This window comes from Caretta caretta, chromosome 11 (genome assembly GCF_965140235.1).
Source record: "Caretta caretta isolate rCarCar2 chromosome 11, rCarCar1.hap1, whole genome shotgun sequence".
Classification (NCBI taxonomy): Eukaryota; Metazoa; Chordata; order Testudines; family Cheloniidae; genus Caretta; species Caretta caretta.
The window spans coordinates 4023985-4051441 of record NC_134216.1 but is presented as its reverse complement, the minus strand read 5'-3'; the positions used below and the strand labels follow the sequence as shown (position 1 = coordinate 4051441).

Sequence of the window (27457 nt, the reverse complement as noted above, 5' to 3'; positions counted from 1 at the left end):
GGAGCAAACCCTCCAGTCCCAGCAATGTGAAGACCTCTGGCCGCTCTGTTTGTGCATGGCCATGCTATAGCTCAAGCTGGCTCCTCTAGTGTGTGCGTGCAGGACCCTACGGCAAACAAAAGCTCCGTATCTCGGTTACTGAGATAGCAACTTGGAGTTGTGGCTATGCTCTGCCTAGCTCAGACAGTCGCAGAAGTACTGACACCATTCTCAGAAGCGTGTCGCAGCGCAAGAAGAGCAGAATCTCGGACGGAAATAGGCAGGTTTTCCGCAAAGGAGACCGTAGCTTTGGCTGAAGAGCGGGATGTTTTGTGTGCCGGCGTAGACAACTAGAGGCTTTCGCATTTTTTTGGGTCTCTAAGGGGACCAGAATACTGTACCAATTCCGAACAGCACAGAGGGGACTAGGTTAAAAGGGCTGAGCCTCCGTCAGCAGGTGCACACACAGTTGCGATTTTGCACAAGTACACGGATCCAGCCTATGCATGCCCATGCCTCAGTGAACCTGCAAGCACTTGTGCAATTGCACTCGTGCAGAAGCACCCAGACCCCATCACTGACATTTTCAGGCTCACACTCCCAGCCAGCCACAGAGTGAAATTCCACCGCGTTCCAGTTTCATAATGCAGGGGCTCTCAACCATTCGGCTGACGAGGGTCACATTTGAACACACTCCCCTGGTGTCCGCGAGATAATCTCTGTGTTCAAATGGGTGTGTGGACTGCCTGCTCCCATTTGCAATTGATCACCTCCTTGTCGCAACTGTTTACACTGGAAAAGTAATAGGAGGAAACAGGAGGGGGCAGCGCCATGCGCCCAATCATCCATGGACCACCGCGAGGTCTGCTGATCAGCAGAGGTCCCCAGGATGCAGTCTGAGAGCCTCCTGCTTGATGAGAGCCGGATGAGGCTGAGTTTGGCAAAAGACACCTGGAATCTGAACACCGTGCCAGGCTCAGACCCACGACATCTCTGCTGTTTGAAGGTTCCAGGGATTGGGAGTGAGATATGGGAGCTTTTCCCCTCTCTGTCACCAGAGCACGTCCAGCCCTGGATGGAAGTGTCTGACAGCTGTCGCTTTCTGAACAGAGCTGGCTTTATTAGGTGCATTTTCCAGAGGACAGGTGCCCACATCACTAATCCCCCCCTCCCCCCCGCAACACACAGTTGACTAATTAATTGGCCCTGTTGTTGGTAGAGAGGCCAAAGAGAGGCTCTTGGAGAGTGATTTCCCCTCTACATTAAGTCTGAGGCAGGTTGGTAGGTCAGTGTATACTTATGCTCCTCCTGTGATGTGCAGGAGGTTAGGCTAGATGATCATGATGGTCTGTTCTGGCCTTAAAGGGTGTGTCTACACTGCAGTATAAGACCATGGTTTGAACTCAGGCTCAAGACTAACACCCAATGCCTGTCTATACACAAATTGCATTAACCCAGGGCTCAGATCCAGAGTCCCAGGACCCTATAGGGGTGGAGGGTCTGAGCCTGAGCGAAGCCAGGACCCAGGCTTCCAACCCTATTGTTTTGCAGTGTAGATGCAGCCCCACTGGATTCATGCTCTGGGAGTCTGGCAAAAGTATCCGACAATCCCACGGGCTGACTTTCTTTGTCCTGGGGTCAGTCAAGTTTTCCCACACTGCATCACGAACAAAGGACTAGAACAGCTACATTTTGGGAGGGTGCTTGGAAGTCTGGGATGTGGGTGGCTGGACTCAGGCCTGCTTAATGCAGAAGCTAGAGCCCCAGGCTGGGACCCAGGGTTCAGTAATTCCTAATTTGGGGTTACAAATGAGTGTAGACCCTCAAGCCCTCGATTGACAGACCAGGGTCTGCTCCCTTAAATTCTACTAACCCTGGGCTTTCATTGCCGGGTAGACCCAATCAATGTCTGAGAGTCTCTACTTGCAGTGAGGATTTCATCCTCCAGGGCTGTCAATCTGGCCCCTTATCTTTAACGAAGATAAAATAAATACTGGTATTATAAATTGATGGAAAACTCAAGCTCATGCAGTTCTCATGCACTCTAATCCCTGCCCTGCTGCACCAAGGCTGGTGCTATGTATGTAATGAAACTAGGAAACACCCTATTGTCTGTCAGCCTGGGACAGCTGAAAACTTGGTGTGGACAGGTAAAACTGAGCCCTTTTCTGTCCACAAGACAAAGTTTCTGGTCTGAAATGAAAAATTCCGAGAGGCTGCTGGAGCTGACCCGGGACTCATGTTTCTCATTTCCCCATGAAATGCAGGATGGGGAGAAAGGCTGGTTGGTTTGCTTGCCTGCCTCACTTCTCAGGTGACCGTGATCTACGCTGCTCCACCGGGAGAATGCACGTGGCTGCGTGTGTGCACATGCTCCCAGAGGTGCAGCCTTGCCCACAGCTACCCTTTGGCGGCATTTTCAAGGACACTGACATGTAGGGTGACCAGATAGCAAGTGTGAAAAATCGGGACAGGGGGTTGGGGGGGGGCGGAGTAATAGGAGCCTATATAAGAAAAAGCCCCAAATATCAGGATTGTCCCTATAAAATCGGGACATCTGGTCACCCTAGAGACAAGGGAGGTCATTTTTGTTGTGCAGCCTTGTGTTGGATGACGCATCTCAGTCTGTTTGGCCAGATGTTTTAACGGCAGGTCACACCTGCCCAGTGGCTGGTCTCTGAGAGGCTGACACAACACACTGTACTGTACACATTTATTTACTTGGAAACCTCCAGGGGACTTCAGGAATACCCTCGGGCCTACAGCCCTATTTTCTCATCAGGCAACAAAAGGGGAGACAGAGGGTTGTCTTTGCTCCAGGCCCCATAACATTTATAGTAGGAGTATGGATATCCGTAACCCACATGTACAGCACCGTCTTTGCAGTGTGCTGAGATATGGAGTCAAATTCTCTGCTGGTGTAAATGGGCCCTGTGCCATTGACTTCACTGGAGGTTTGCCCCCTTACACCAGCAATGAAATCTGTCCCATTGTCCCTATTTGTGTAACAATGCCATTTAAACACCCCAATGCTGCCAGAAATCACCTTTCACTGCTCTTAAATTAAAAATTCCTGAAGTGGGTGAAGAGTCATTAATTGCAATTTCTTATCTGCAATAATAATAATAAATAATTAGTGCCTTGGAACCCAAAGGACCCCCAAATGCTTCAGTAATTCAACATTGCAGGCCCAGTAACCATTGTAACAGATGATGTTATCCTGTAAAATCATTTGGAACTACAAGTTGACCTTTCTGCAGGGAATTTCTTTTCTAAGCAAACCAAAAGATTAAAGGAAGAAAGAAAATAAAAGTTATTATTTTCTGTGACTCCTGCCTGGCTCTTTCCATTGGCTTCGCTAAATCTCCAGCCCCGTTCCAACGAGAAGTGGAGGGGAAGTGGAATGGTAACATTTAAGGCTGTTATTAAGATAAGGCGAAAGGCATCCAGCTGCAATTCTGGATGGCTTTCCGCAGCTGCACCGGGTGGTGCGGATACTACCTTGATATGCTGTGAGGAGTTTCTAAATTAGCTCTCAGCAATGAGGTTAAGTCTGTAAATGGAACGCTGCTGAATATCTCTATGTTCTAACTCTTGCTTACCCTGGGAATTGAGGTAAACAATCCCGGTTTCTCAGACTGTGAAAAATACGATTTGCCATTGAAATGTGTCTGGCCTAATTATCTTGAAGCCGGTGTTTCCTGGCTCCGAGCCCATGTGATCCTCCAAAGGGTGTGATTTCAGACATATCCCGTTCCCCAGAAAGGGGGCGTGGCTAGAACTTCAGTACACTGGAGGATCTGAATTTCATGTCAATAACAGCACGGTGCCCGACTTGTGACATTTCTGGAAGGATTCTTTGGCCTCAGAGAACTTGAGTCCCCTGAGGAAAAGCTGGTTGTCTGGCTACAGCCCAACACCAATCAAGTTCATATTGCCTGGGAGGAATCATCTGTGCAGAACGGGGGGCTGGCCCACAGGAAGGAAATTATTGCCTTAAGAGGGTGCTGCATCAGCCAAGACGCAATGCCCAGCATGATGAATCAACATTACGAGGAGAGAGCTGATCTTCGTCTCATTGGAACTGCTTTACCCTGAGGACTAAGGTAGTTGATTTCAGTGGTGCATTTTGCCTATAAATTCCTTTTAGTCTGAGCTTTTTTTCGAAGCACATAGACTAAACATGATCCCTAGGTCTTGGAACGGCCTGAGGAGCTATTTCTCCGTGTTGGGAAAACAGGGCCCTTTGGATTGTTTATAGCCAGCTCCATGCTTCGGATGGTTGACTTTGCAGGGCTTTTCCTGCTGGGGTTGGCAATACAAGAGGAGAGGTATGGAGGTCACTTCACCCCTTGCTCTGTGCATTTAACTCCTATTAACTTTAATGAGAGCTACGCACATGCTCTTAGGTCTCCTAAAAGACAAATTCCCTGTTTGCTTAGAGCAGTGCAAATCTGGAGTAAGTCCACTGAAATCAACAGCACTATTCCTGATCTGCACCGGTGTAACAGAGCAGAATCAGACCCACAGGCAGAGAAACCTCAGAAGCTTCAGCATTTAGGGCTGATTTAGCCGAGGCTTATGAATGCACCTGGAGCCCCTAAGATTCCCTCCCTCTCCCCCCGTCTGGCACCCTCTCCAGCCCCAGCTCCTTCTGCAATAGACTTTTAGCTTCCCTGGCCCACTGACAGGATCTAGGTCAGCTCACACCAGCTGAGGATCTTTCCCTGGACCGTGACAATTCATGTCCTTTCACAAGGGGAGCAGAAACCTCCCTTGCTCTAGCGATAGGAGCTAGACAGACAGATCTCCTTTACAATATCTTAATCTCCTCCTCAAAAGGCCCCCGTATAGCACACCCTAAAAATAACTAAAAGCCCCCAAACCAATATTCAGTGATTTGCACTTGTAAGCTGAGTGTTCCACACGTCACTACACATTCCCGCGCAGACAAAAGGAAACATCTGAGCTTCTGTTGGACAGGGACCATATCCCTTCCGAGTTTCATTTTCCACACAAAGGCCCTTGCTCAGCCTACTGGGTTGGATGTTATCGGTACCAGAACTAGGTATGATTATTATTTATCATTTGTAATGACAATCTATCACAGCAGCAACAGGCTAAAGAACTAGAGTCATTCACGACAGAGATAATGTACTAGTCAGGTATGTCTTTGTCCCATCTAGTGGCTGGACTAGGTGAGGAAGTTTCGGAACCTGCTCCAACCTCCAAGCAAACAGATGAGGCTCTTCAGTTCAAGCAGGAGATGCCCATGCTTAGAAACCCTGGGTTCCTGCGCTACAGAGGGCAACGTCATCACACATGCATCTGTTCACAGCTTGTACAATTAAGCAATGAAGAAATCAGTCCCAAAGGCAGGGTGCTGGCTTTCACATCAGAGGAATTTGCTGGTGCACATGAAGAGAAACACAGGTCTTGCTTTTCTCAAGTAAGTGGCCAAGCTTAGTGCGGGTTCTGTCCTCTGTGCACCCTGGAGATGTTGCAGGTGAGTGGATTCAGGCAAATCGATGCTTCTGAGCCAGTATTTGGATCAGCTCAATGGAAAGTAAATATCAACCCAGCAAAGCACTCTGGGCCTTATCCAAAGTGTATTGAAGTCCAGGAAGCAGCTCCAATTGGCTTCAGTGGACTTTGAATCAGGCCCTTTATGAACAGGATGAGAGAAAATACAATTTTTTCCATGCAAGACAGTGACGGCAAGAGCACTGAATTCATAGTTGTCCATTCAGCAAAATATCCCGCCTTTCCAAACTGCTGACACTGGGTATTTTTATCAGGCTAGTTGTCAATGGAAACCCCTCCATTAACTTCCATGACATGAGGATTAGGCCCATAGCCATCAGTAGAAGCTGGATTGGGGTGTATTTGCAACATGGATTCACGAGCCACGATAGAAACAAAAATTTGTTTGAGCTAATGGACATTGTATTGGCTGTATGAAATGCACTCTCTTTACCACCGTTTGTTTAATGCCATGCTTAGGCTTGGCTGAAGACTGCGCTCTTAATAAATTCAATGCTTGGACAGTGTTAGCAGACCCTTGCACAGTTATTTTACCCTCTATAACAGAAGACACAATTTTGGCTTGTAATGGATATACCTTTCCCTAAGGTTTGTTCCAGTTCATGCAGTAATTAGTCACATATGTATGGTATGGCTGCGTTCTCCGTGAGCTGGGCTTGAACCATCTCATTGGATGTAGCCTCACTGTGGCGTGGAATAGGAAATTTCTGTAAAGTTGGAACAGCTGGCAGATTCACCCTGATTCTGTTTACATAGGCAACATCTGCATCTTCCTGCTACTGCATTCATGGTGGGGATAATAAAATTCTTCTAAGCTGAAGCAGCTCTTGACAGGAGGAGGAAATGTATTTAATTCCCCACCAAAACTCAGTGTGAAAGTGATGTTAACGTCCATATCTCAGGAGTCCACGATGATGGCGCCTCTGTACTGACTTCCCTTCCTTGCTTGAGAATCGAAAGCTTTGGGAAGAGCATGCATAAAGGAGCCCTGGGTTAGCGAGTGGTCACTGATGACACCTGCCAGAGAAGTTTCTGTAGAGAGGAGCGGGTGGAGGCCGCTGTGAAGACGATCCAGGATCCATGGTGGCTGAGCCAGTTGGACAAGAGAACTTTGAGGGGCATGGGAGGAAAGAGATGGGCTCAATACAGGAGTAACTGGGGGGACATTCTGTGGTGTGTGTTACGCAGAAGGTCAGGACTAGATGATCTAATGGGGCCTCTTCTGGCCTTAACGATCTATGAATGGTCCTTAGAGAGGCAGGTTTGCTCAACTGGCTGAAGAAGAGGGGCTTTGTCACATCCCATCAGTAGGGCCCTCCGACATTCACAGTCCATTTGGGTCAATGTCATGGATTTAAAAAATCATCAATGTCACGATTTCAGCTATTTAAATCGGACATTTCACATTGTTGTAATTGCAGGGATCCTGACCCAAAAAGGAGGTGTGTGGGGGTGCAAGGTTGTTGTGGGGGGGGGTGGTTGCAGTGATGCTACCCTTACTTCTGCACTGCTGCCGGTGGCTGCTGGCCGGGATCCCAGCTCTGAAGGCAGAGTCCCCGCCAGCAGCAGCCCAGAAGTAAGGATGGCCTGGTCTGCAGAGCTGGGCCCTCAGTCAGGAGCCGCACTCACTGGCCACCCAGCTCTGAAGGCAGGAGCGCAGAAGTAAGGGTGGCAGTACCACGACCCCCCTAAAATAACCTTTTGAGCCCCTGCAACTCCCTTTTCAGCCAGGACCCTCAATTTGAGAAACACTGGTCTCCCCTGTGAAATCTTTACAGTGTAGGCTAAAAGCACACACAAGAACAGATTTCACAGGGGGAGACCAGATTTCATGGTCCCTGACACGTTTTTCATGGCCGTGAATTTGGTAGGGCCATCAGTGACCATTTCACAGCCTAAAGCATTTCACTGTGAGGACAACTGGCTTGACCTATAGCTTAAACTTCTCCATGCTCATCTGCATCCCTTAATACCAGCTTGGGGCACCTTGAAGAATTCCTCTCCACCCATGGTATGCGTGCCCTTCAAATACCGGTAGATATTGATCATAGCCGCCTCAGGCAGGATCTGCATGCAGGATCTTTTCATCTCTCACTTCACTTCACTTCTCAACTCCTTTTCCTGTTTCCACAGGGTCGGAGATGCCCACAATTCTTTGCCACACCTTCTGGTTCACGGCATGGCTTTGTAGGTCTTGGAGTTCCAGTCCGTTTCTCTTCAAACTTCTCTTGGTATGTATATTTACAGCAGTGCTCAGAGGTCTCAATCAGGATCAGGGCCTCATTGTGCTAGGTCTGTAGAAACACGGAAGCAGCCCTGCTACCTGTCCCGAAAAGCTTACAATCAAAGGACTAGATTTTCATACTCTTAGTCACCTTAATATATGAAATCAATGGGAACACTTGCGGTGTAAGCGTCAATTCTTAATCTCTCCCCCCTTGCTCCGTTAGCTGGCTAAATTCTTAGAGGCATCAAGGCAGGAGTGGGTCCTGGAGGATGGATTTGGGGAAGGAGAATGTAGTCGGGGTGGGGCCCTAGTGTATACATCATTACGCACGTGTACATTGTAATATTAAATATTCTAAATTAAACCACGGATGGGCCCATGGCAATAGCCCTGACTCTGAGGGTCCCTCCCAGAGAAGGCCTTGCAGTCAGCCCCACCTCCACTTCTCCAACACTGAAAGTCCTATGGTTGAGGATTAAGATTCAAGAGGCTTTCCTTCAGTTCTCGGCTCTGCCACAGCTTCCTAGTGTGACCACAGGCAAGTCACTTAATTTACCCGAACCTCTCTTTCCCCATCTGTAAAATGGGAATAATGGCGCATACCAGCCTCTTGGTGAGGTTGCTTGGATCAATTAATGCCTATGAGATGCTCACTTGCTGTGTGACAGAGGCCATGGAAATAGCTCGATCTCAAACCATTGAAGGGCTTTGCAGGTTAAACCCGACTATTCAGCTCTCACCTGGAAACTGGTGAGATGAGATTAATATGAATTGGGAGGTGGCCTACACTCTGCATTTCCTTCCTTTTGTCCTTTATAGATGGTTCAGCTCTGACTCCCATACTTTCCAGAGCTCTTTCCAGAGACTCATGAAAAACCCATTAAGTGGAAAGTGATGTGACAAACCCAGCTGCACAACTCCCTTTTAAAAGCCCCTTTTAAACTCAGGAACATTTTAGATGCAATCGATGAGACAAAGTTGAAAAAACATTATTTTAAGCTCCCCCCCCCTTCCTGTGGATATTAACCCTTTCTAGCCTGGAAAAACGTCCCAACCCTATTGGAAAAGGAGGATATTGAAAAACCAATCCCCAATATGCAGGGGTACGTGGGTGGGGAGGAAGGGGCTGAACAAACCATGCACCTGCATGGCAACAGTGCAGGATTCCTCCCTAGCACTAAGAAAAGGAGGACTTGTGGCACCTTAGAGACTAACCAATTTATTTGAGCATGAGCTTTCGTGAGCTACAGCTCACTTCATCCCTAGCACTCTCTTCTATGCTAGGAGGATGATCTGTCTACAGAATACGCCTTTATTATTACTTGTGCCCTGACCGGAGACGTTATCCCAGCTCAGAGCCATGCGTAACGCACCAACTCAGCAGTCTCCTGATCCTGTTCAGTGGATAGTCTCCAGGCTCTATGAGACCACTAGTGATACAAGTGAATAGCATTATTCCTTTATTTCTGCCTTGGTGTAGAAGGCTTCAGGATTGATCCCTGCTGACCACCTTTGGCTAGGTTCCTACTGCTCCTGCGTTTAGTCTGGGGACATCGGCGCATGTCAGAGGGGACATGTGCCATTCTTTGGGACGTCAGTAAAAGGTGCCCCAGAGCATAAAACTCTGGTTCCACTGCCCAGTCCTCATCTATACCAGTGTGATGGCTCAGGGACCCGCTGATTAGCCAGCACCCTCTATTCCCCCACCCAAAGCAACTCTGAAGTAATCTGACCCGAGTGTGTCATGGGGTGAACAAGATTCAAAGATTCTATTACGCTATCCTAGTTAACATCACACCTCAGAGCCTTTCCAGTGACCGTGCCGTTTTCAGAGGTGATTTCTATTGTAGAAGAGTGCCGAGCTCCCCCTGGAGCAAGTCTGGCTCAAGCTGCTGTTGACAGGGGCCTAATGTCTCAGGATGAGAGTAAAGCTGTCTGGGCCTTCTCACCCAAAGCCCACTGAAGGCAGTGGAAAGACTACCATTAATTTTGGTGGAGTTTGGATCAGGCCCTCTGTCAGCAGAAGCCTGGTCTTCTGCTCCCGTTCTCGGGCAGGCAGGAGGATGCACAAATGTTTCAGCCAGTGACAGAAATTGAATCTACTTCTCTTCAATTCCAACTCAGGTAACTCCATTCTTTTCTACCTTCCAACACTCCCTCCTGCAGCTTCAGTTGACTGTGAGATCCTGATTTACTTTCAGCTCAAATCCTGGAGGGGTGTTGCTGTTAGCTGTTAAACAGCTGTCCTGTTTCGTTCCAGAGTTGGCTGCCTTTCAGTTGCGAGTCAAGCTTGTGTGTGTGAGTGCATATGTATATAGTGTATGCATGGGCCCATATACATCCATAGGATAAAAGACATTATATATCCCATATAAAAATATTGCAATATTCAGTATTCGATAGTAGCGGTCCCCAAACGTGATAGCATAATTCTGTGTTGTACTGTATTTTATTTAAAAGGGATAAACATCTGTTCTTGTTGGGCAAAAGTGCACAGTACTTGGTGGTAGTCAATATTTAGGTCAAATTTTCCTTGAAGTCAGTCAGAGATTAGATTGATTTAAGGCAGCAACATTTGACAGAATGTTTCATATCACACGCATGCCTCTCATTGGTAACAGCCACCAGCTTTGCCAGCACCAGGAATTGAACTGGGGACCTGTTGAGGGATATGCATGAGTTGCCAGAACTTGAGCTAAAGAACTAGCCTCCATAAGGGGGACTGGAAAAGACTCATGTCCTCTGTGAAGGGGAAACAGACGGGGACACATGGCACTCATCGACTAGTGGGTTACACCTAGAACACCGAAGATCAGAGCCCATGGTGCTGGGTGCTGTACAGTCAAAGAGTGAAAGGCAGTCCTTGCCCCAAAGAGTTTGCAATCTAAATAGAGAAGACACAGAATGAGAGGAGGAACAAGGGGGAAGTAACTTACCCAAGGTCATAAATCAGGTCGGTGGCAGAATCACTGGACCACACACTCCAAAATACATTTTCTAAGGCGATAAGAGTATGATCCAGAATGGGGAAAGCACTGTTAACTGGTTAAAGAAGAGGGAATCAAATGATCAAATGATTAGCTCATGAGAGACCCACAGAGTTACTTCACCTTCCCCCTTGCCTTAAATTTTCCAATTGGTATAGAAGGGGAGATGGCCAAGCTCCACACAGATTTAGGAGCCCAAGTCCTCTTGGTTTTAATGTGGACAACAACAGACCTACCAGGGTGTTATGAGGCTTAATCAGTTAGGGTTTTATTTACCCTACTACAGAGGACTAAAGCAGGCCACCGGGGTGGTTCTCAACTTTCATGCTTATAAAGTGCTTTGGGTTCCGCCGATGGCACATTCTGTTGAAGGAGTATTATTATTTCACCGACCTGTTTTTCCTTTTGGGTTTTATCCCACTGCTGCGAGTATAAAACCAGTCTGCTTGGTTGTTTTTTTCCATCAGCCTGGGAACATTCTCAATGTGCTTTAAAAAAAATAGAATTGAAAGGAAAGATGCTTTATTAGTGTCTGAATTTCAGATCTGACTCTTTGGCTAAGATGTTCAAAGGCTACAGTAAGGCTCCTAAATCCAGATCCAGGATCCTAAATACATTAGGGGTGCTCTTGAAAATAAGGCCAACTTATTTAGGTGCCTCCATATGGACTTAGGAATCTAATGTCAGTCACCCGGTTTTGAAGATCTTGCCATCTGTCTTAAAGAGCCCTACAAACTTTAGGGGATTAGGCTTGAGTAGGAGATATAATTTTAAAGGTGCTTTCACTTTCATCCCAGGTTTGTGAAGACTATTAAAAAGCATTAAGGGAATCAGGGCAGGGAGCTGATTTACGTTGGTTTTGGTTTTGTTACCCAGAAGATTCTGCATGATTTTTATTTCATAGGGGAATATATAGTTGATCCAGGCTCTGCTTTAAATGAATATTTATTTTTAATAAAGTCCATTCACTCCCTGGCCTCCTGGCTTGGCAGCCGTCACCCTGCACTGTCAACTGGAACATCTGAGTTTGGGAACAAACAAGTTCCCAGGACCTGGGCTGGCAGAGGCTAAGTACATTGTGGAGATGCTGCATTTGAGTCCCCGAAAGACGAGAAATGCCTGTGTAGCTCTTGGGTACTGGGAGATTCACAGAATCACAGAATATCACAGTTGGAAGGGACCTCAGGAGGTCATCTAGTCCAACCCCCTGCTCAAAGCAGGACCAATCCCCAATTTTTACCCCTCATCCCTAAATGGCCCGCTCAAGGATTGAACTCACAACCCTGGGTTTAGCAGGCCAATGCTCAAACCACTGAGCTATCCCTCCCCCCTAAATTCATGGGGGTCTCAGCACAGGCTGCCTGAGGACTCATTTGTCTGCCCCCCCTGGCTGGAGAGTGGCATGAGAGGATTGTGCCATGGCAGGGAATGAGGGCATGGAATTGGGTTTTATTCTGGCTAGTGGAGACCAGGTTGAGAATTTAGGCATTTCTGCCAGACTATGGAAGAGGAAGAAAGTACTTAAAAGAGGGAAAGCATTTAGGTGCACAAATAATTGAATTTTGCCTTTTGGTGTAACTCTTTCACTGCAGTTTGAATTGGAAACTCCCATTGGGCTGCAGATCCGGTTCTCCATCTGTGTGGTGGGGTGGGAGGGGTGTGTATTGGGGGGCAGAGGATATAACAGGCTATGTCCCGTGCCACCATGACAATTTAAAGACAATTTCCCGCACCCTGATCTCCTGGGGAATCAGCCAGTGATGCTGATTCTGTGAGTGATGCCATTAAGAACTGGGCTGAGAAGCACAAACTCATTACACTTAGGAGACCAAGTAGTCATCAGATGGAATGCCCTGGGGTCACCTCAAGCATGGGATGGATGCCAACCGATGGCGGGCTTCGCAATCCACTCTGGTTTGCAGTGTCTGACTTTTCAGTAGAATATGAAATTTCAGCTGGATTCATCTCATAATTGAACCGTGGGTCCAACCACGCAATGCTTAATGTCCTTCTTCTAGGACATCCAGCTAATTGAGTAATTATCAACCGTAGCCCTGCATGTGGAAAGGCTGCAAAAGCAGATGTCGTTTTACAACACCGGCTTGATGTTTTCCTATCCCCCTTTGGGAGAGCCATGGGAACAGAAACTTGTGGACACTGGTCTGGATCCCTGGGTGCCATTTTCCACGGTTGGGTTTCAGCGACAGTGGAAATCTCTGGCATGGATCTTCTCAAGTTAACATAAAACCCATCAATTGTACTCGGTGAAACCCACATGTCCTCCTTTCCGGTGCTAACTTGGTTTCCTCCCTGGCCGTCAGGAATCTCAAACCCAATGTGCTGCGGCATTCCTTCGGAACAGCCAGTTCTAAGAGAGGGTTTACAGGGCATTTATTTCCATCTCACAGTGCGGCAGCTCCAGGCTCACTCACGCTCTGTATTGTACAACGGACAAACAGAGCCTTTAAGAGGGGGAGAGGAAAGGAAACAAAATCCCAGCACCCATGCCCTTTGGTGCCAGCCCTTAAGAGCAAAGACCAGCTGAATCCAGATCCTTCCCTTCCCATCGCATATGCTCCAGTGGCTCTTGTGGCTTGAGAGCTGGTCTCTCGCCCTGTTTTTGTATTCAGAACCCACAATTACAGTCTCTGACCTCAGGCCACTCTTGAGAAGCCAAGCCAGAGGGGAAGTCTTGCCTGAAACTTGGTACCGTTGAGGTCAGTGGCTTGGTTCCTAATAGGAACGTCTCAAAACATTTTGGCTCGGCAGTGGCAAGTCCTGGGACACGGAGCTTGGCTTCCACGGGGCGTGCACGAAGCACAGACTTTGATAGATAGGGCTAGCTTTTGGCCCTCAGCTCAAGGCGGTGGACCCGATCCCTTGCTGGTGTAGCGTTACTGATTTCAGTCGAGGTACAGAAGGAAGGATTTAGCCCTGTGCTTTGAACGCTAACACTTTGCATAAAGCCATCTGCTTAGCCCCAGTAATTACAGGCCGGTCTTTCCTAGCAGAAGTCGTTTTTATTTATTGATCTGTTCAACAGCAGAGGAAGCAGCCCCGCGCTCCAGTTTAACAGATTGAAACGTTTTCTTTCCTTCAGAATAAAAGCAGCTGGCTTTTTTTTTTTTTACTTTGTTTAGTTCTTAAAGAAAAGATAAGGTCTCTGTAACCGTGTTCAGCGCTTGCATACAGGAGAAGCTGCTTCTTCTGCCTGCGTGCAGCGGTGCTTTCTCACAGCCCAATTCTCCTCCTGCTCACACCAGGGCGTAAATCAAAGGTCACAGGTTTGAAGGCTGTCAGCCAGACCCTCCGCTGGTAGCGCTATTGAGCTGAGTGGCATTATTTAGGCTCATTTATACTCGCTGCGGAGCTGGTCCAATGGAGTTACATCAGAGGAAAACCTGAATGCATCAGAGGAGAATCAGGCCCTGGGGATCAAATTGTCTAGTGGCATAAAGGGGAGCTACTCCATTGAAACAGGCAGAGTCCCGGGTGCCTAAAGCAGTGCTGAGTTCACCCTTTTCTACACAGGCTGCGTTTCTAATCAGACTGGGTGCCCCGGGTTATGCAATTCACTGGACTAGAGTCACCTACTGTCTGTAGTAGCAAAGGGCCAAGCCCTGAGGTCAGTCCTCCGTTCCAACTCCCATCGAAATCATTGTTCTGGGAAGACAATGGGTGTTTTGCTTGAGGAAGGATTCTCAGTTACTCTGGCGTCCATCCTAACAACTCTGTCCAAGACATTGGGCCAAAGGCTGGGGATTTTACTCCAGGCAAATTCCACCTGAAATGAATGAGAGTTTGGGCTTAGCTCTAGATTTGCAGTTACTCTGGGTTTAAAGTGCCAGAGCTCAGTGTTTGGCCTAACGTATAAATCACCATGCCCGTTTCAGAAGTTACTCTCATGCCCTTCCGCAGCCCAGACAGCCTCTGTGGGGAGGCGGTGTGCAGAGATCATACACAAGCCAGTTTATAGGCTGCTTTAAAATGAGCTCCGAGAGTCCAAAGAAGAATTTTTCTCAAAACACACTGAACCAGCTCGCCGTCTGATGTATATCAGCACTACTCCATTGAAGCTGTGCTGATTTACACCGGCTGAGGATCTGGCTCTCAATATTAATTCCCACCTGGCTTCAGGATGCTCCACATTGAGGGATGAATCTATCTGAGAGTTTGGTTGGGTCCACTCTAAAGGCAGAGTCCGTTTGGCAAATCTGGATCTGGATCTTGTTTGCTGGAGCTCTGGTTTGGACACTGGACTCCCCAGAGGAGGAGGGAAAATAATACTTAGCTCTCCGTATAGCGTCTTTCACCAGCAGATCTCAAACAGCTTCACAGCCTTCAATGCATTTATCCTCCCAACACCCCTGTGAGACAGGGCAGGACTTTTATCCCCATTGTACAGCTGGGGAACTGAGGCACATAAAGGCTAAGTGACTTGTTCATGGTCACGCAGGAAGTCATTGGCGGAGCAGGAAATTGGATTGCTGTCTCCCAAGTTGCTGGCTAGTGTTTTAACAATTGGAGCATCCTTCCTCTCCCAGATCACTGCTCTAGTCCCACACTGCACCCTGCTAAAGGGAGGGGGAGTAACAGGGCCTGTAGTTGCTGATTGCTAAAGCCGTAATAACCTTCAAGGAGAGTGGCGCGTTCGTACTTTGGGAGACTCGCCCATCAGGATGAGTGCGGTTTCCAAAGGGTTAAATCAGGAGGGGAAATGGGCATCCTTAAGGGTGGCATTTCTTGGCTTTTGAGCAATACAGCGTAATATTTTTTTAAGACTGCCAAATAACAATGGAATTAAGACTATTAAGGCTGTAAAGTCCACTGCTCAAAAGCAGAATGCTTTCCAAAGTTTTCCAGGAAGTCTTAGTAGTTTGGTAGAATCTGTTTGCCCTTTCCCAGTCAATAACGATTAGTCATTCAAGCTGAAACAAGGATGTTTTTCAGAACTTGTATCCATGAGTCGTATGCTAGTGTTACTTGCTGGTTTGTATGTAGGATTCATCCATTGTCTTCACCTGAGTTATGGCAGAGGGATTGGTGAAGGTGTTTCTGTGAATGCCCATTTGCATTTTTCAGCAGATTCGCTTTGCCTGTGTCCCCTTTTGGCTTCCCACTGATGCTCCAGCAAATGATTTCAGGCTTGATCCCCCCACACTCAATTTCACGAGAGTTTTGCCATCAAATTGCATAGGACTAAGAGGAGACCCCTTATTGCCAAGAAACGGGGCGTTCTAAGTGAATTGTAGAGAACACTTATGGAGAGCACATTTTGAATTCATAATCATGAGCATTCCCAGTGGACGGGTTCTCAGCGTTAGAGCTCATCCGACCAGGGAAACAGCAACTACCCATGTGACCTAGGTAGGGCCAGTATCTAATTTCAAACATTGAATTCTTACAGCAAACAGTCCATGAACAAGGTATGGAAAAACAACTAGTCCTTGAAGTTACTTTGCAAATGATTTGGAATGACCCGTACTTCTAAGAAATATTGAGAACAGAAAGAGAATCACAATTCATCCCAGAAATGATCTGTTCTGGATTATTTACCCAGAAAGGAACTGGCAGCATGGCAGCTTGGACAGCAATGTCTGTTGTTAAACCAATAAGTTATGGGTTCAAATCCCACTTGGACTCTGGCCAGTCCTCGCTTACAGACAGCCCCCCAACCTGAAGCAAATACTCACCAGCAACTACACGCCACACCACAGGAACACTAACCCAGGAACCAATCCCTGTAGCAAACCTCATTGCCTACTCTGTCCCCATATCTACTCTAGTGACATCATCAGAGGACCCAGCCACATCAGCCACACCATCAGAGGCTCATTAACCTGCATGTCTACTAATGTGATATATGCCATCATGTGCCAGCAATGCCCCTCTGCCATGTTCATTGGCCAAACCGGACAGTCCCTACGTAAAAGAATATATGGACACAAATCGGACATCAGGAACGGTAACACACACAAGCCAGTGGGAGAACACTTCAATCTCCCTGGACATTCTAGAACAGATTTGAAAGTAGCGATACTTGAACAAAAAAACTTCAGAAACAGACTTCAAAGAGAAACAGCAGAACTCAAATTCATTTGCAAATTTAACACCATTAATTTGGGCTTGAATAGGGACTGGGAGTGGCTGGCTTATTACAGAAGCAGCTTTGCCTCTTTTGGAATTGACACCTCCTCATCTATTGTTGGGAGTGCACTACATCCATCCTGATCGAATTGGTCCTGTCAACACTGGTTCTCCACTTGTGAAGTAACTCCCTTCTCTTCATGTGTCAGTATATTTATGTCTGCATCTGTAACTTTCACTCCATGCATCTGAAGAAGTGAGGTTTTTACCCACGAAAGCTTATGCTCAAATAAATCTGTTAGTCTTTAAGGCGCCACCAGACATAAAACATTAACTCCTTGATGGCCCCAATCTCTCAGGCAACTCTTTGGGTGGAATATAAAGATCCCATATCACTTTTCATAACAGGAAGAGACCACCCCAGAGTCCTGATTAGCACAACTTCTCAGTAACCACAGCAGCCAAGACTGGATTAGAGCGTGCAAAAGGGTACTGGCAAAACCCACTTCAAATCAGGCTTGTAGAAGGTTTAGGGTGGAAGTACTGTATATCCAAGTACAGTGTCTTGCCTCTGTTTCAAGTTGGCAACCCCTTATTCGAAGTGAAAACTTTTTACGACCTCCTTACCTTTGCTATAAAAGTAAGAGTAAAAAATGCATCACCGAAAGCAGTGATCAGCCCATATAATAGACTAATATGACCTTTACTACATTTAATCTCACTGACTCTGAAGGTTTTGGCCAATCCAATGTTATTCTGGAAATTTTATTTTCTTTGCTTTAGAACTGTAACAACATTTTCAGTGTCCCCTGATTGTTTTCCGTGACTTCCCTAGGAATTGTGAGTGTGAAACATGGTTCTAGTAGATGAACGTTTCTTCTAGCTTACTACAATGATGATGGGTGGGTTGGTTGGAGAGAACCATGACAACAAGAGACACTCGTACAGTATTCTTCCTCCACATTCCTTTTCAGCCTGCCTCTGGCAGGACAAAATTTTGCACTACACTAGAAATGGGCTCATGTGCAAAGTTCTGACCTGGATATCCAAGACTCTAAAGGATGAACCTGTTCATATCCAGCTTTCTCCTTTGGCTTATTTTAAAGAGAGGGGCAACTTGTGGCATCTGGATCCGGATTCAGATTTCAAACACCTGCAGGGTTTGGAGGTCTTGTTTCAGGCCCATCTCTAGAATCCAATGTTCATTGGCAACCTTAGCCCCTTGGCATGTTTACATGGTGTCAATGCAGTGCTCTTTCCCAGCTGCTGTTTGTAAGCTGCAGGGTTTGGGGTATAGTCTAGCAGCCATAATATTGAGTTAATGAAGTTTTTTACATTAGAGACATGGGAGACATTTGCCTCTCAATGGAATGTTTTTCATGCTTCTCCATGAGGCCTTGAAGCAAAAGCATTTCAAATGCTGAGTAAATCTTTATTCCTTTTCATGCCCAGTTTAGTTTATTCCATCAGCACTGGCTCTCCAGGCACATAAATCTTCCCGCTGTACAGTACAAACGGCCGGTGTAGACAGCCAGCGACAATTTGTAATTTCTAACGATCAAGCTGGCGCTGGAAGTGGCAGCCAGCCAGGAACTAGAAGCACTTCATCTTTTCCTCAAGTTTCATATAATAAAGTGAAATAATTGGGGTAATCATGTCAGAAAGAAAGCTGCACCTGTTTTGCTCACAGCAGGGTTCAGAAGGTGGAGCCTGCCAATTAGAGGCTGTGAAATCCTGCCTGCTTAGAAACACTGATTCAGACTGGCCATTGGAGAACTTTAGAAGTTCAGGGTGGTTATAAACACTTAGGAGTTCAGATGTTTCTCCAAATGCACCCACAACCACTTAACTCTGGAGACCTACAGGGGACCAAGGGCTGAGGTGAGATTTCTAGCATTACCAGGTCCTGGTTGGGAGAAAGATCTCATGAGACAAACCTCTTTTATGATCTTTTTGTTTCTGGCCATGAGAATTTAGGTGGTACAGGCAAAGAGAAAATATAAATTTAATAGAACTCTTTCTAATGCCGAACCCCCTCTTTCTAGCCCCCCAAATAGTCTGGTTTCTGGGTGGTTCTTATTTCATATCCACCCTTTTAGGCTTCCCTATGAGAAAATACACTGGTGGGAGCCATCCTGCAGTGGCAGCTGATGGGGAGGGTATGGACCTACTCCCTGGGGCTCAGATGATGGTCAGCAGTCAGAGGTCCACAGAACGCAACACTTTGAGCACCAAGATCAACAGGGACTGAGACTCTGGGAGGGGGCAGGGGCTCCAAGGAGGGGCCTGGTCTTACACAGTGACCTGTAGACCCGAAAACAGCTGGAGAAACCTTGGAGTAGATGACTTAGGTCTCTAACTTCTATAGGCAAATACCTGCCCTGTGTCATGTGGATTTGCTAGCGAGGGAAGAGGAGAAAACAGCCTTTGCCCTTCCTGCAGAGCACCCAGGGTAGAAGACCCATCTAATGATTAAGAAAGCACCAGGATAGGACCTGGCAACTGCCCATCAGAACTCTGCTAACTAGAGCAGATGGTCAGATCCTCAGTCAGCTACACTTAGACTGATACATAGAACACAGCTAGCAAGGGGCACCCATTGCTGCTTTCTCGATCCCTTTGTGTGTACATCCGTTAGGATAGACATAGACTTGGCCAACATTGCATGGCAAGTCTGTGACAGAGCAAGGAACCGAACCTGGCTCTCCCGGATCCCTGTCCAGTGCCCTAAACAAGAAAAACATCCTCTCTCTTCTTGCAACCCTCTTGCCTTATTCAACATCCAGTCCATGCACTGAATGAGGCAGGGACCTGTAGAACAAATAGCATATGATCCTGTAACTAAAGGCTATATCATAACACATACATATCTGGGGGATGAATTAAGATTGCAGGGGCATTTTAATATCGATATTTTGTAACTTTTTAGTACTTGACTTTGCAGCCTTTATCTTCCTTAATATAGTTTTTGGTATGTAATTTCCTAGGCTGTTTAAAAACAAACTGAGAAAAACAGAACTTAACTTTAGGTGTGACTCTAATCAAATGATGAAAACATGGGCTGAAATTACCAGACTCAGCTAATATTGCTAATTAGTCCCAAAAACTAATTTGACCAGCTCTTCTCAGCATCTCTTGGGATTTGGTCCTTTCAGATTAACCAGTGCGAAAAATACTATCTGCCAGAGAGATACTACCGTTTTGTGGGTTGCAATAGGCGAGCCCCATGTCATATCACAAACCACTTTCTACCCTGCTTTATGCAGCATCCATCTTAAAAATGCAACATCACGGTTTATGTTCAAGCAAATATATTTAGCCTGAAAAAGCTCTTTCAAAAAATTGTTAAACCAGTTTTTAAAGTAGTGACTGGAGAATCATGAGTGCTGAGATAGGCCCAAATGAAAGACCTGGATCGGAACACCTCCAAACTTTCGGATCCAGACCCTGTCCAGTGGCTCTATAATGGACTAAACCAAAACCTTGAAACTCCGGGGAAGTTCAGATCCGGATTCACACTCTCACTTTCTGGCTCAGACCCATCTGGACTTAAAATTTAGGCTCATGTATATGTTTAAAATATTTCATAGAGTCATAGAATCATAGAATATCAGGGCTGGAAGGGACCTCAGGAGGTCATCTAGTCCAACCCCCTGCTCAAAGCAGGACCAATCCCCAACTAAATCATCCCAGCCAGGGCTTTGTCAAGCCTGACCTTAAAAACCTCTAAGGAAGGAGATTCCACCACCTCCCTAGGTAACGCATTCCAGTGTTTCACCACCCTCCTAGTGAAAAAGTTTTTCCTAATATCCAACCTAAACCTTCCCCCACTGCAACTTGAGACCATTACTCCTTGTCCTGTCATCTTCTACCACTGAGAATAGTCTAGAACCATCCTCTTTGGAACCAACTCTCAGGTAGTTGAAAGCAGCTATCAAATCCCCCCTCATTCTTCTCTTCTGCAGGCTAAACAATCCCAGTTCCCTCAGCCTCTCCTCATAAGTCATGTGTTCCAGACCCCTAATCATTTTTGTTGCCCTTCGCTGGACTCTCTCCAATTTTTCCACATCCTTCTTGTAGTGTGGGGCCCAAAACTGGACACAGTACTCCAGATGAGGCCTCACCAATGTCGAATAGAGGGGAACGATCACGTCCCTCGATCTGCTGGCTATGCCCCTACTTATACATCCCAAAATACCATTGGCCTTCTTGGCAACAAGGGCACACTGTTGACTCATATCCAGCTTCTCGTCCACTGTCACCCCTAGGTCCTTTTCCGCAGAACTACTGCCTAGCCATTCGGTCCCTAGTCTGTAGCGGTGCATTGGATTCTTCCGTCCTAAGTGCAGGACCCTGCACTTATCCTTGTTGAACCTCATCAGATTTCTTTTGGCCCAATCCTCCAATTTGTCTTGGTCCCTCTGTATCCTATCCCTACCTGCCACTGTATCTACCACTACTCCTAGTTTAGTATCATCCGCAAATTTGCTGAGAGTGCAATCCACACCATCCTCCAGATCATTTATGAAGATATTGAACAAAACCAGCCCCAGGACCGACCCTTGGGGCACTCCACTTGACACCGGCTGCCATCTAGACATGGAGCCATTGATCACTACCCGTTGAGCCCGACAATCTAGCCAACTTTCTACCCACCTTATAGTGCATTCATCCAGCCCATACGTCTTTAACTTGCTGACAAGAATACTGTGGGAGACCGTGTCAAAAGCTTTGCTAAAGTCAAGAAACAATACATCCACTGCTTTCCCTTCATCCACAGAACCAGTAATCTCATCATAGAAGGCGATTAGATTAGTCAGGCATGACCTTCCATTGGTGAATCCATGCTGACTGTTCCTGATCACTTTCCTCTTGTGTAAGTGCTTCAGGATTGATTCCTTGAGGACCTGCTCCATGGTTTTTCCGGGAACTGAGGTGAGGCTGACTGGCCTGTAGTTCCCAGGATCCTCCTTCTTCCCTTTTTTAAAGATGGGCACTACATTAGCCTTTTTCCAGTCGTCCGGGACTTTCCCCGATCACCATGAGTTTTCAAAGATAATGGCCAATGGCTCTGCAATCACAACCGCCAACTCCTTTAGCACTCTCGGATGCAACGCATCCAGCCCCATGGACTTGTGCACATCCAGCTTTTCTAAATAGTCCCTAACCACTTCTTTCTCCACAGAGGGCTGGCCACCTACTCCCCAGCTTTGTTGCCCAGCGCAGCAGTCTGGGAGCTGACCTGGTTCGTGAAGACAGAGGCAAAAAAAGCATTGAGTACATTAGCTTTTTCCACATCCTCTGTCACTAGGTTGCCTCCCTCATTCAGTAAGAGGCCCACACTTTCCTTGGCTTTCTTCTTGTTGCCAACATACCTGAAGAAACCCTTCTTGTTACTCTTAACATCTCTTACTAGCTGCAGCTCTAGGTGCGATTTGGCCCTCCTGATTTCATTCCTACATGCCCGAGCAACATTTTTATACTCTTCCCTGGTCATTTGTCCAATCTTCCACTTCTTGTAAGCTTCTTTTTTATGTTTAAGATCCACAAGGATTTACATAACAGTGTATAGCAATTCTGGTCCCAGCTAGAATGCAGTTGTGAGAAAAGGCTAAAATAATGAGGACAGCGGGCAGGCCACCAATTTGTTTTGTAAAACTTCAGAAAATTTAGAGGCAAGAGAATGAGCGTCTTTTTTGTCACGTGATGTCAAGCAAAACATTTTTAATCTGATGTGACGTAGTCTGAGCTCCTGCATGACACAGGCCATCAGACTTCCCTGAATTAATTCCTCTTTGAATTAGCACATATCTTTTACAAGGGCATCCCGTCTTGATTTAAAAATTGCCCATGATGGAGACTCCACCATGACCCTGGGCAAATTGTTCCTGTGGTTAGTCACCCTCCCTGTTAAAAAGTTGTGCCTTATTTCTCAACTGAATTGGTCCCGTTTCAACTTCCAGCCACTGATATTATGTGACTCACTAAAATGCAACCAGAAGTTATGGACTTGAGGGGAGAATTACTGGGTGAACTTCTTTCAGAGTAGCAGCCGTGTTAGTCTGTATTCGCAAAAAGAAAAGGAGTACTTGTGGCACCTTAGAGATTAACCAATTTATTTGAGCATAAGCTTTCATGAGCTACAGCTCACTTCATCGAGTGTTCATGATAAACACCCATTGTTTCATGTTCTCTGTGTATATAAATCTCCTCACTGTATTTTCCACTGAATGCATCCGATGAAGTGAGCTGTAGCTCACGAAAGCTTATGCTCAAATAAATTGGTTAGTCTCTAAGGTGCCACAAGTCCTCCTCTTCTTTTTGGGTGAACTTCAACGGCTTGTGTTATGCAGAGCCTCAGGCTAGATGATCACAAGGTTCCTTCTGGCCTTTGGAACCTATAAACTGGACTTGGAACCTATAACTCAAAACAGATTTTTTTTTTAAATGTAAAAGACGTATTAAGTATATTTATTAGTAGATTTCAGGTTGCTGTGTGCTGTGCATATCACAGGTGTCACAATGCATGCTGCCAAGGGTTACACCCAGATGGGTGGATATTTTCATCATGTTCACACTCGCTCACTGAAAAAAGTGGATTCAGATTCCCTTTGACTTCAGGGTAATGTTTCTGATGATTTCCTTTTTGTTATCTCACTGGATCCCAGTCTGAAACTTAGTGGGTTGGAAAACGCATTCTAAACTAGAGTGAATGGCTTAGCGAGAGAGAATTTCAGGAGAGATGGGAAGGCAGGTACTGACTAGAGTTGCCATGCTCAGGGAATCCTCAGCTGTGCCTTCCAGGCATCTTTAAGGTTCCTTTGTGCCGCTCTGGTAAGGGCAAATTCACCTGAACATAGGGCAGGATCTGACCAATTGTCTGCTAAGGACACCGGGATTATGTTTCCAAGGCTTCCAGCCATATCTTCCAAATCTCCTGGTCATTTTATTTTTATAGTTGGATTAAATCAAACCCATCACACCCCTTTATTGGACTATTTTACCTTTTAAACTGAGGGGAAGGCCTGAGAGCCAGGAGACCTGGGTTCTGGACCCAGCTACCCAACTCACTGGCTTTATGATGTTAGCAGAATGGCTTAGGCCAAACTTTTCAGCTCCCATCAACTTCAGTTGGGCACAGGGAACCCAAATAACTGAGGATCCCCAAAAGAGTGGACAGTTAAAACAAATTTCAACCATGTCTCAGTTTCTCCATCTGCATAATCAGACTACTACTGCCAACCAGTCTTTAAAGAGCTTGTACATCTGTGGTGAAAAGCACTGTGGAAGTGCTGGGGATTATTATTAGGCACCATTGCCTTTTAAACTCTTTTGTTTGTGTGTGTGTGTGTGTGTGTGAGGGGGGTTACAGACTGATCTGACACAGGGCAGCCTGTCTCCTGAAAAGTTATTGCAAAGTAGAAAGAAAAGGAGGACTTGTGGCACCTTAGAGACTAACCAATTTATTTGAGCATGAGCTTTCGTGAGCTACAGCTCACTTCATCGGATGCGTACTGTGGAAACTGCAGCAGACTTTATATACACACAGAGAATATGAAATAATACCTCCTCCCACCCCACTGTCCTGCTGGTAATAGCTTATCTAAAGTGATCATCAGGTTGGGCCATTTCCAGCACAAATCCAGGTTTTCTCACCCTCCACCCCCCCACACAAATTCACTCTCCTGCTGGTGATAGCCCATCCAAAGTGACAACTCTTTACACAATGTGCATGATAATCAAGGTGGGCCATTTCCAGCACAAATCCAGGTTTTCTCACACACACCCCACCCCCATACACACACAAACTCACTCTCCTGCTGGTAATAGCTCATCCAAACTGACCACTCTCCAAGTTTATTAGCAGCAGGAGAGTGAGTTTGTGTGTGTATGGGGGTGGGGTGTGTGTGAGAAAACCTGGATTTGTGCTGGAAATGGCCCACCTTGATTATCATGCACATTGTAGGGAGAGTGGTCACTTTGGATGAGCTATTACCAGCAGGATAGTGAGTTTGTGTGTGTGGTTTTTGGGAGGGGGGTGAGGGGGTGAGAGAACCTGGATTTGTGCAGGAAATGGCCCAACTTGATTATCATGCACATTGTGTAAAGAGTTGTCACTTTGGATGGGCTATCACCAGCAGGAGAGTGAATTTGTGGGGGTGGAGGGGGGGGTGGAGGGTGAGAAAACCTGGATTTGTGCTGGAAATGGCCCAACCTGATGATCACTTTAGATAAGCTATTACCAGCAGGACAGTGGGGTGGGAGGAGGTATTATTTCATATTCTCTGTGTGTATATAAAGTCTGCTGCAGTTTCCACGGTATGCATCCGATGAAGTGAGCTGTAGCTCACGAAAGCTCATGCTCAAATAAATTGGTTAGTCTCTAAGGTGCCACAAGTACTCCTTTTCTTTTTGCGAATACAGACTAACACGGCTGTTACTCTGAAACATTGCAAAGTAGCTGACCTTGGGTCCTTAGTGCATCTCTACACTACCAACCTCTTGATAAAGACCACGAGAGTTTATCTTGGTGGTAGCAGATATTCATCATTGTCTCCCAGTGGTGAAATCCGTTAAGAAATGCTTAGGAAGGATGTTTACAGTGACTGAGGTGGGGATGTCCCGGGGGAAGCGTTTGCTTTGACAACCAGTGGTTTCCAAAACTCCTTTGCAACAGAGTTCCTGTGTTGACTAAGCGGAAAGTCTCGGCCGAACAAGGGTTGATGTGAAAGATTATTATTCTCAGACTCTTTTCTCTTTCTTCCTCTCCTCCTCCTCCCTTTCACTGCCTTTACTTCTATCAGCAGCCAGTGTATACACACACACACGTGCTAGTTACAGTCATGTGATCAAGTGGGACCAATGAACTTCATAGAGGCCGTGGGAATGGGATTTTGCTCCTAGGAGATAAATGGGATTGTTATTCTTTGGCCAGCAGTTGGCAAACTGGTACTGGATAATGCTGCTAACTAGATGGAAGTAGACCAGTGCTCTGGAAGGAGGCATGCCAGGTTTCCAAATTCAGCCAACAGACATCTCAAACCTCCGGCTGTTGGATTTTTTGCAGGCAGTAAAGACCCTGGGCTCCACTGGATGGGGAAGTCTTTATCTGTTCTGTGCTGCATAGATGCTAATGGGAACTTATTCAGGTCAGGCAGGCCTGTTTGCAAAGCCCGTCTCATTCTTTAGGCTCCATGTACAGTTAAGTTTTTTTGCATTTCTTTGCATTTCTTCTGAGATGAAACATGAGTGCCGGTAACTTACCACTCTGCAAACCTACAGTAACAAACCAGTGTGCACTGCCCATTTCTTAGCAACTGTGTTGTCACACATTCCTGTGTTAAGCTCGTTGCCCATGAGCAGCCCTACAGTAACACACCAGCATGTGTGGCTGAGAGCCCTTGTATGACCATAACAAATTTAAAAAAAACAAATAGTGGCTATTCTACTATTTTCGCTTCTGTTTGACAACTTCTTGCTAGCACGTGACATTGAGTGAAAGGCATTTCCGTCCCCATCTCCTCATTTCTGCAGGTTGCAAATAACCATATCCCCCAAATTTTTGCAGATAAGTTTGACAGGGACACAAAGCTGCCCCCAAATGAAAGGGTGCCGAGTTTGGTGTGGTATTTGGTGAAGCAACGTTTGCCACTTTTGCTCAGCTCTGACAATAACAGTGCATATCCCTGCTTGCGAGCAACCCTACGTAAACAAACGGTTGTGTTCATGCCCAATGGAGGGCAATTAGAGCTTGGTCTGGGAACAGCTTTCAGCTGCTGGCTTCCAGTGGGTTGCTTTGAAAAAGCACGAAGGAGAGAGAATCAAATTCTCTCACTCACTAGGTACACTTTGTTCCACTAAAGTGCTGTCCATGCGTCCCCTCAGTGAAGGAGGAGGAAGGTGCATGCTGGGGGTGAGGTGGGGGTGGGTTGGGGACATGGCAGTGTTATAAGCCGCCAAAAACAGGAACCTATAATGGAAAGCGTTAGGCAACCTTAATGCCACTGCCAGTTCCACCTCTAATTATCTGTGTGGCTTAGAAGCTGATTCAGAAGCAGATGGTAGTTTGGATTTAATGAAACAGGCTCAGTGGTTGCAGGGAAAACGTCTTCAAGACACTGCCGCTATGTTATTTTTGTCCGAACAAAGAGCACCAGCATCTGGACTTCAGAGAAGAAATGCAGTCATTAATGAGTGGAATTTGTAATATCAGGAACAATTAACCAAGGGGGCAACAGTTAATGGCTTGAAAGTTTCCACCGCTCAATCATACGGAGGTTTTTCTAACACAAACCAGTGACAAATTGCTGATGAGAGGCGAGTCAGCGGAATGGCTCCGTTTCAACATCAGGAGTTAATAGTCCAGCCATAAACATACACTTCAGTTGTATTTATTTAAGATATTTCACGAGAAAAATTCCTGAGTCAAAAGTGCAGGTTTCCAGCGTTAGTCAGGGACGCTGCTAAATAAACAGCGCGTTTTTGAGGGGAAATATGTCAAAAAGAAAGTGTCACGTTTCTAAAGTGAAAGGGTGGAGCCTGGTAACTTTTCTCTTTGCTGTATGCAGCCAGTCTACAAACTTTAAAGCAAAGCAGCTACCAAATGCTTGCTGTGAAATCAGAGAGTCTTGCA

At 46.3% G+C, this 27457-nt stretch overlaps 1 long non-coding RNA gene across 1 annotated transcript in view; it reads left to right on the top strand.

The window, feature by feature from the left end:
* Positions 1-5174: 5174 nt before the first annotated feature.
* LOC142068434 (uncharacterized) overlaps positions 5175-27457 on the top strand; it is a 44867-nt gene continuing 22584 nt past the window's right edge. The window contains exons 1-2 of the long non-coding RNA XR_012664265.1: positions 5175-5428; positions 7657-7754. This is a non-coding gene — a long non-coding RNA (uncharacterized LOC142068434). The remainder of the gene's footprint in view (positions 5429-7656; positions 7755-27457) is intronic.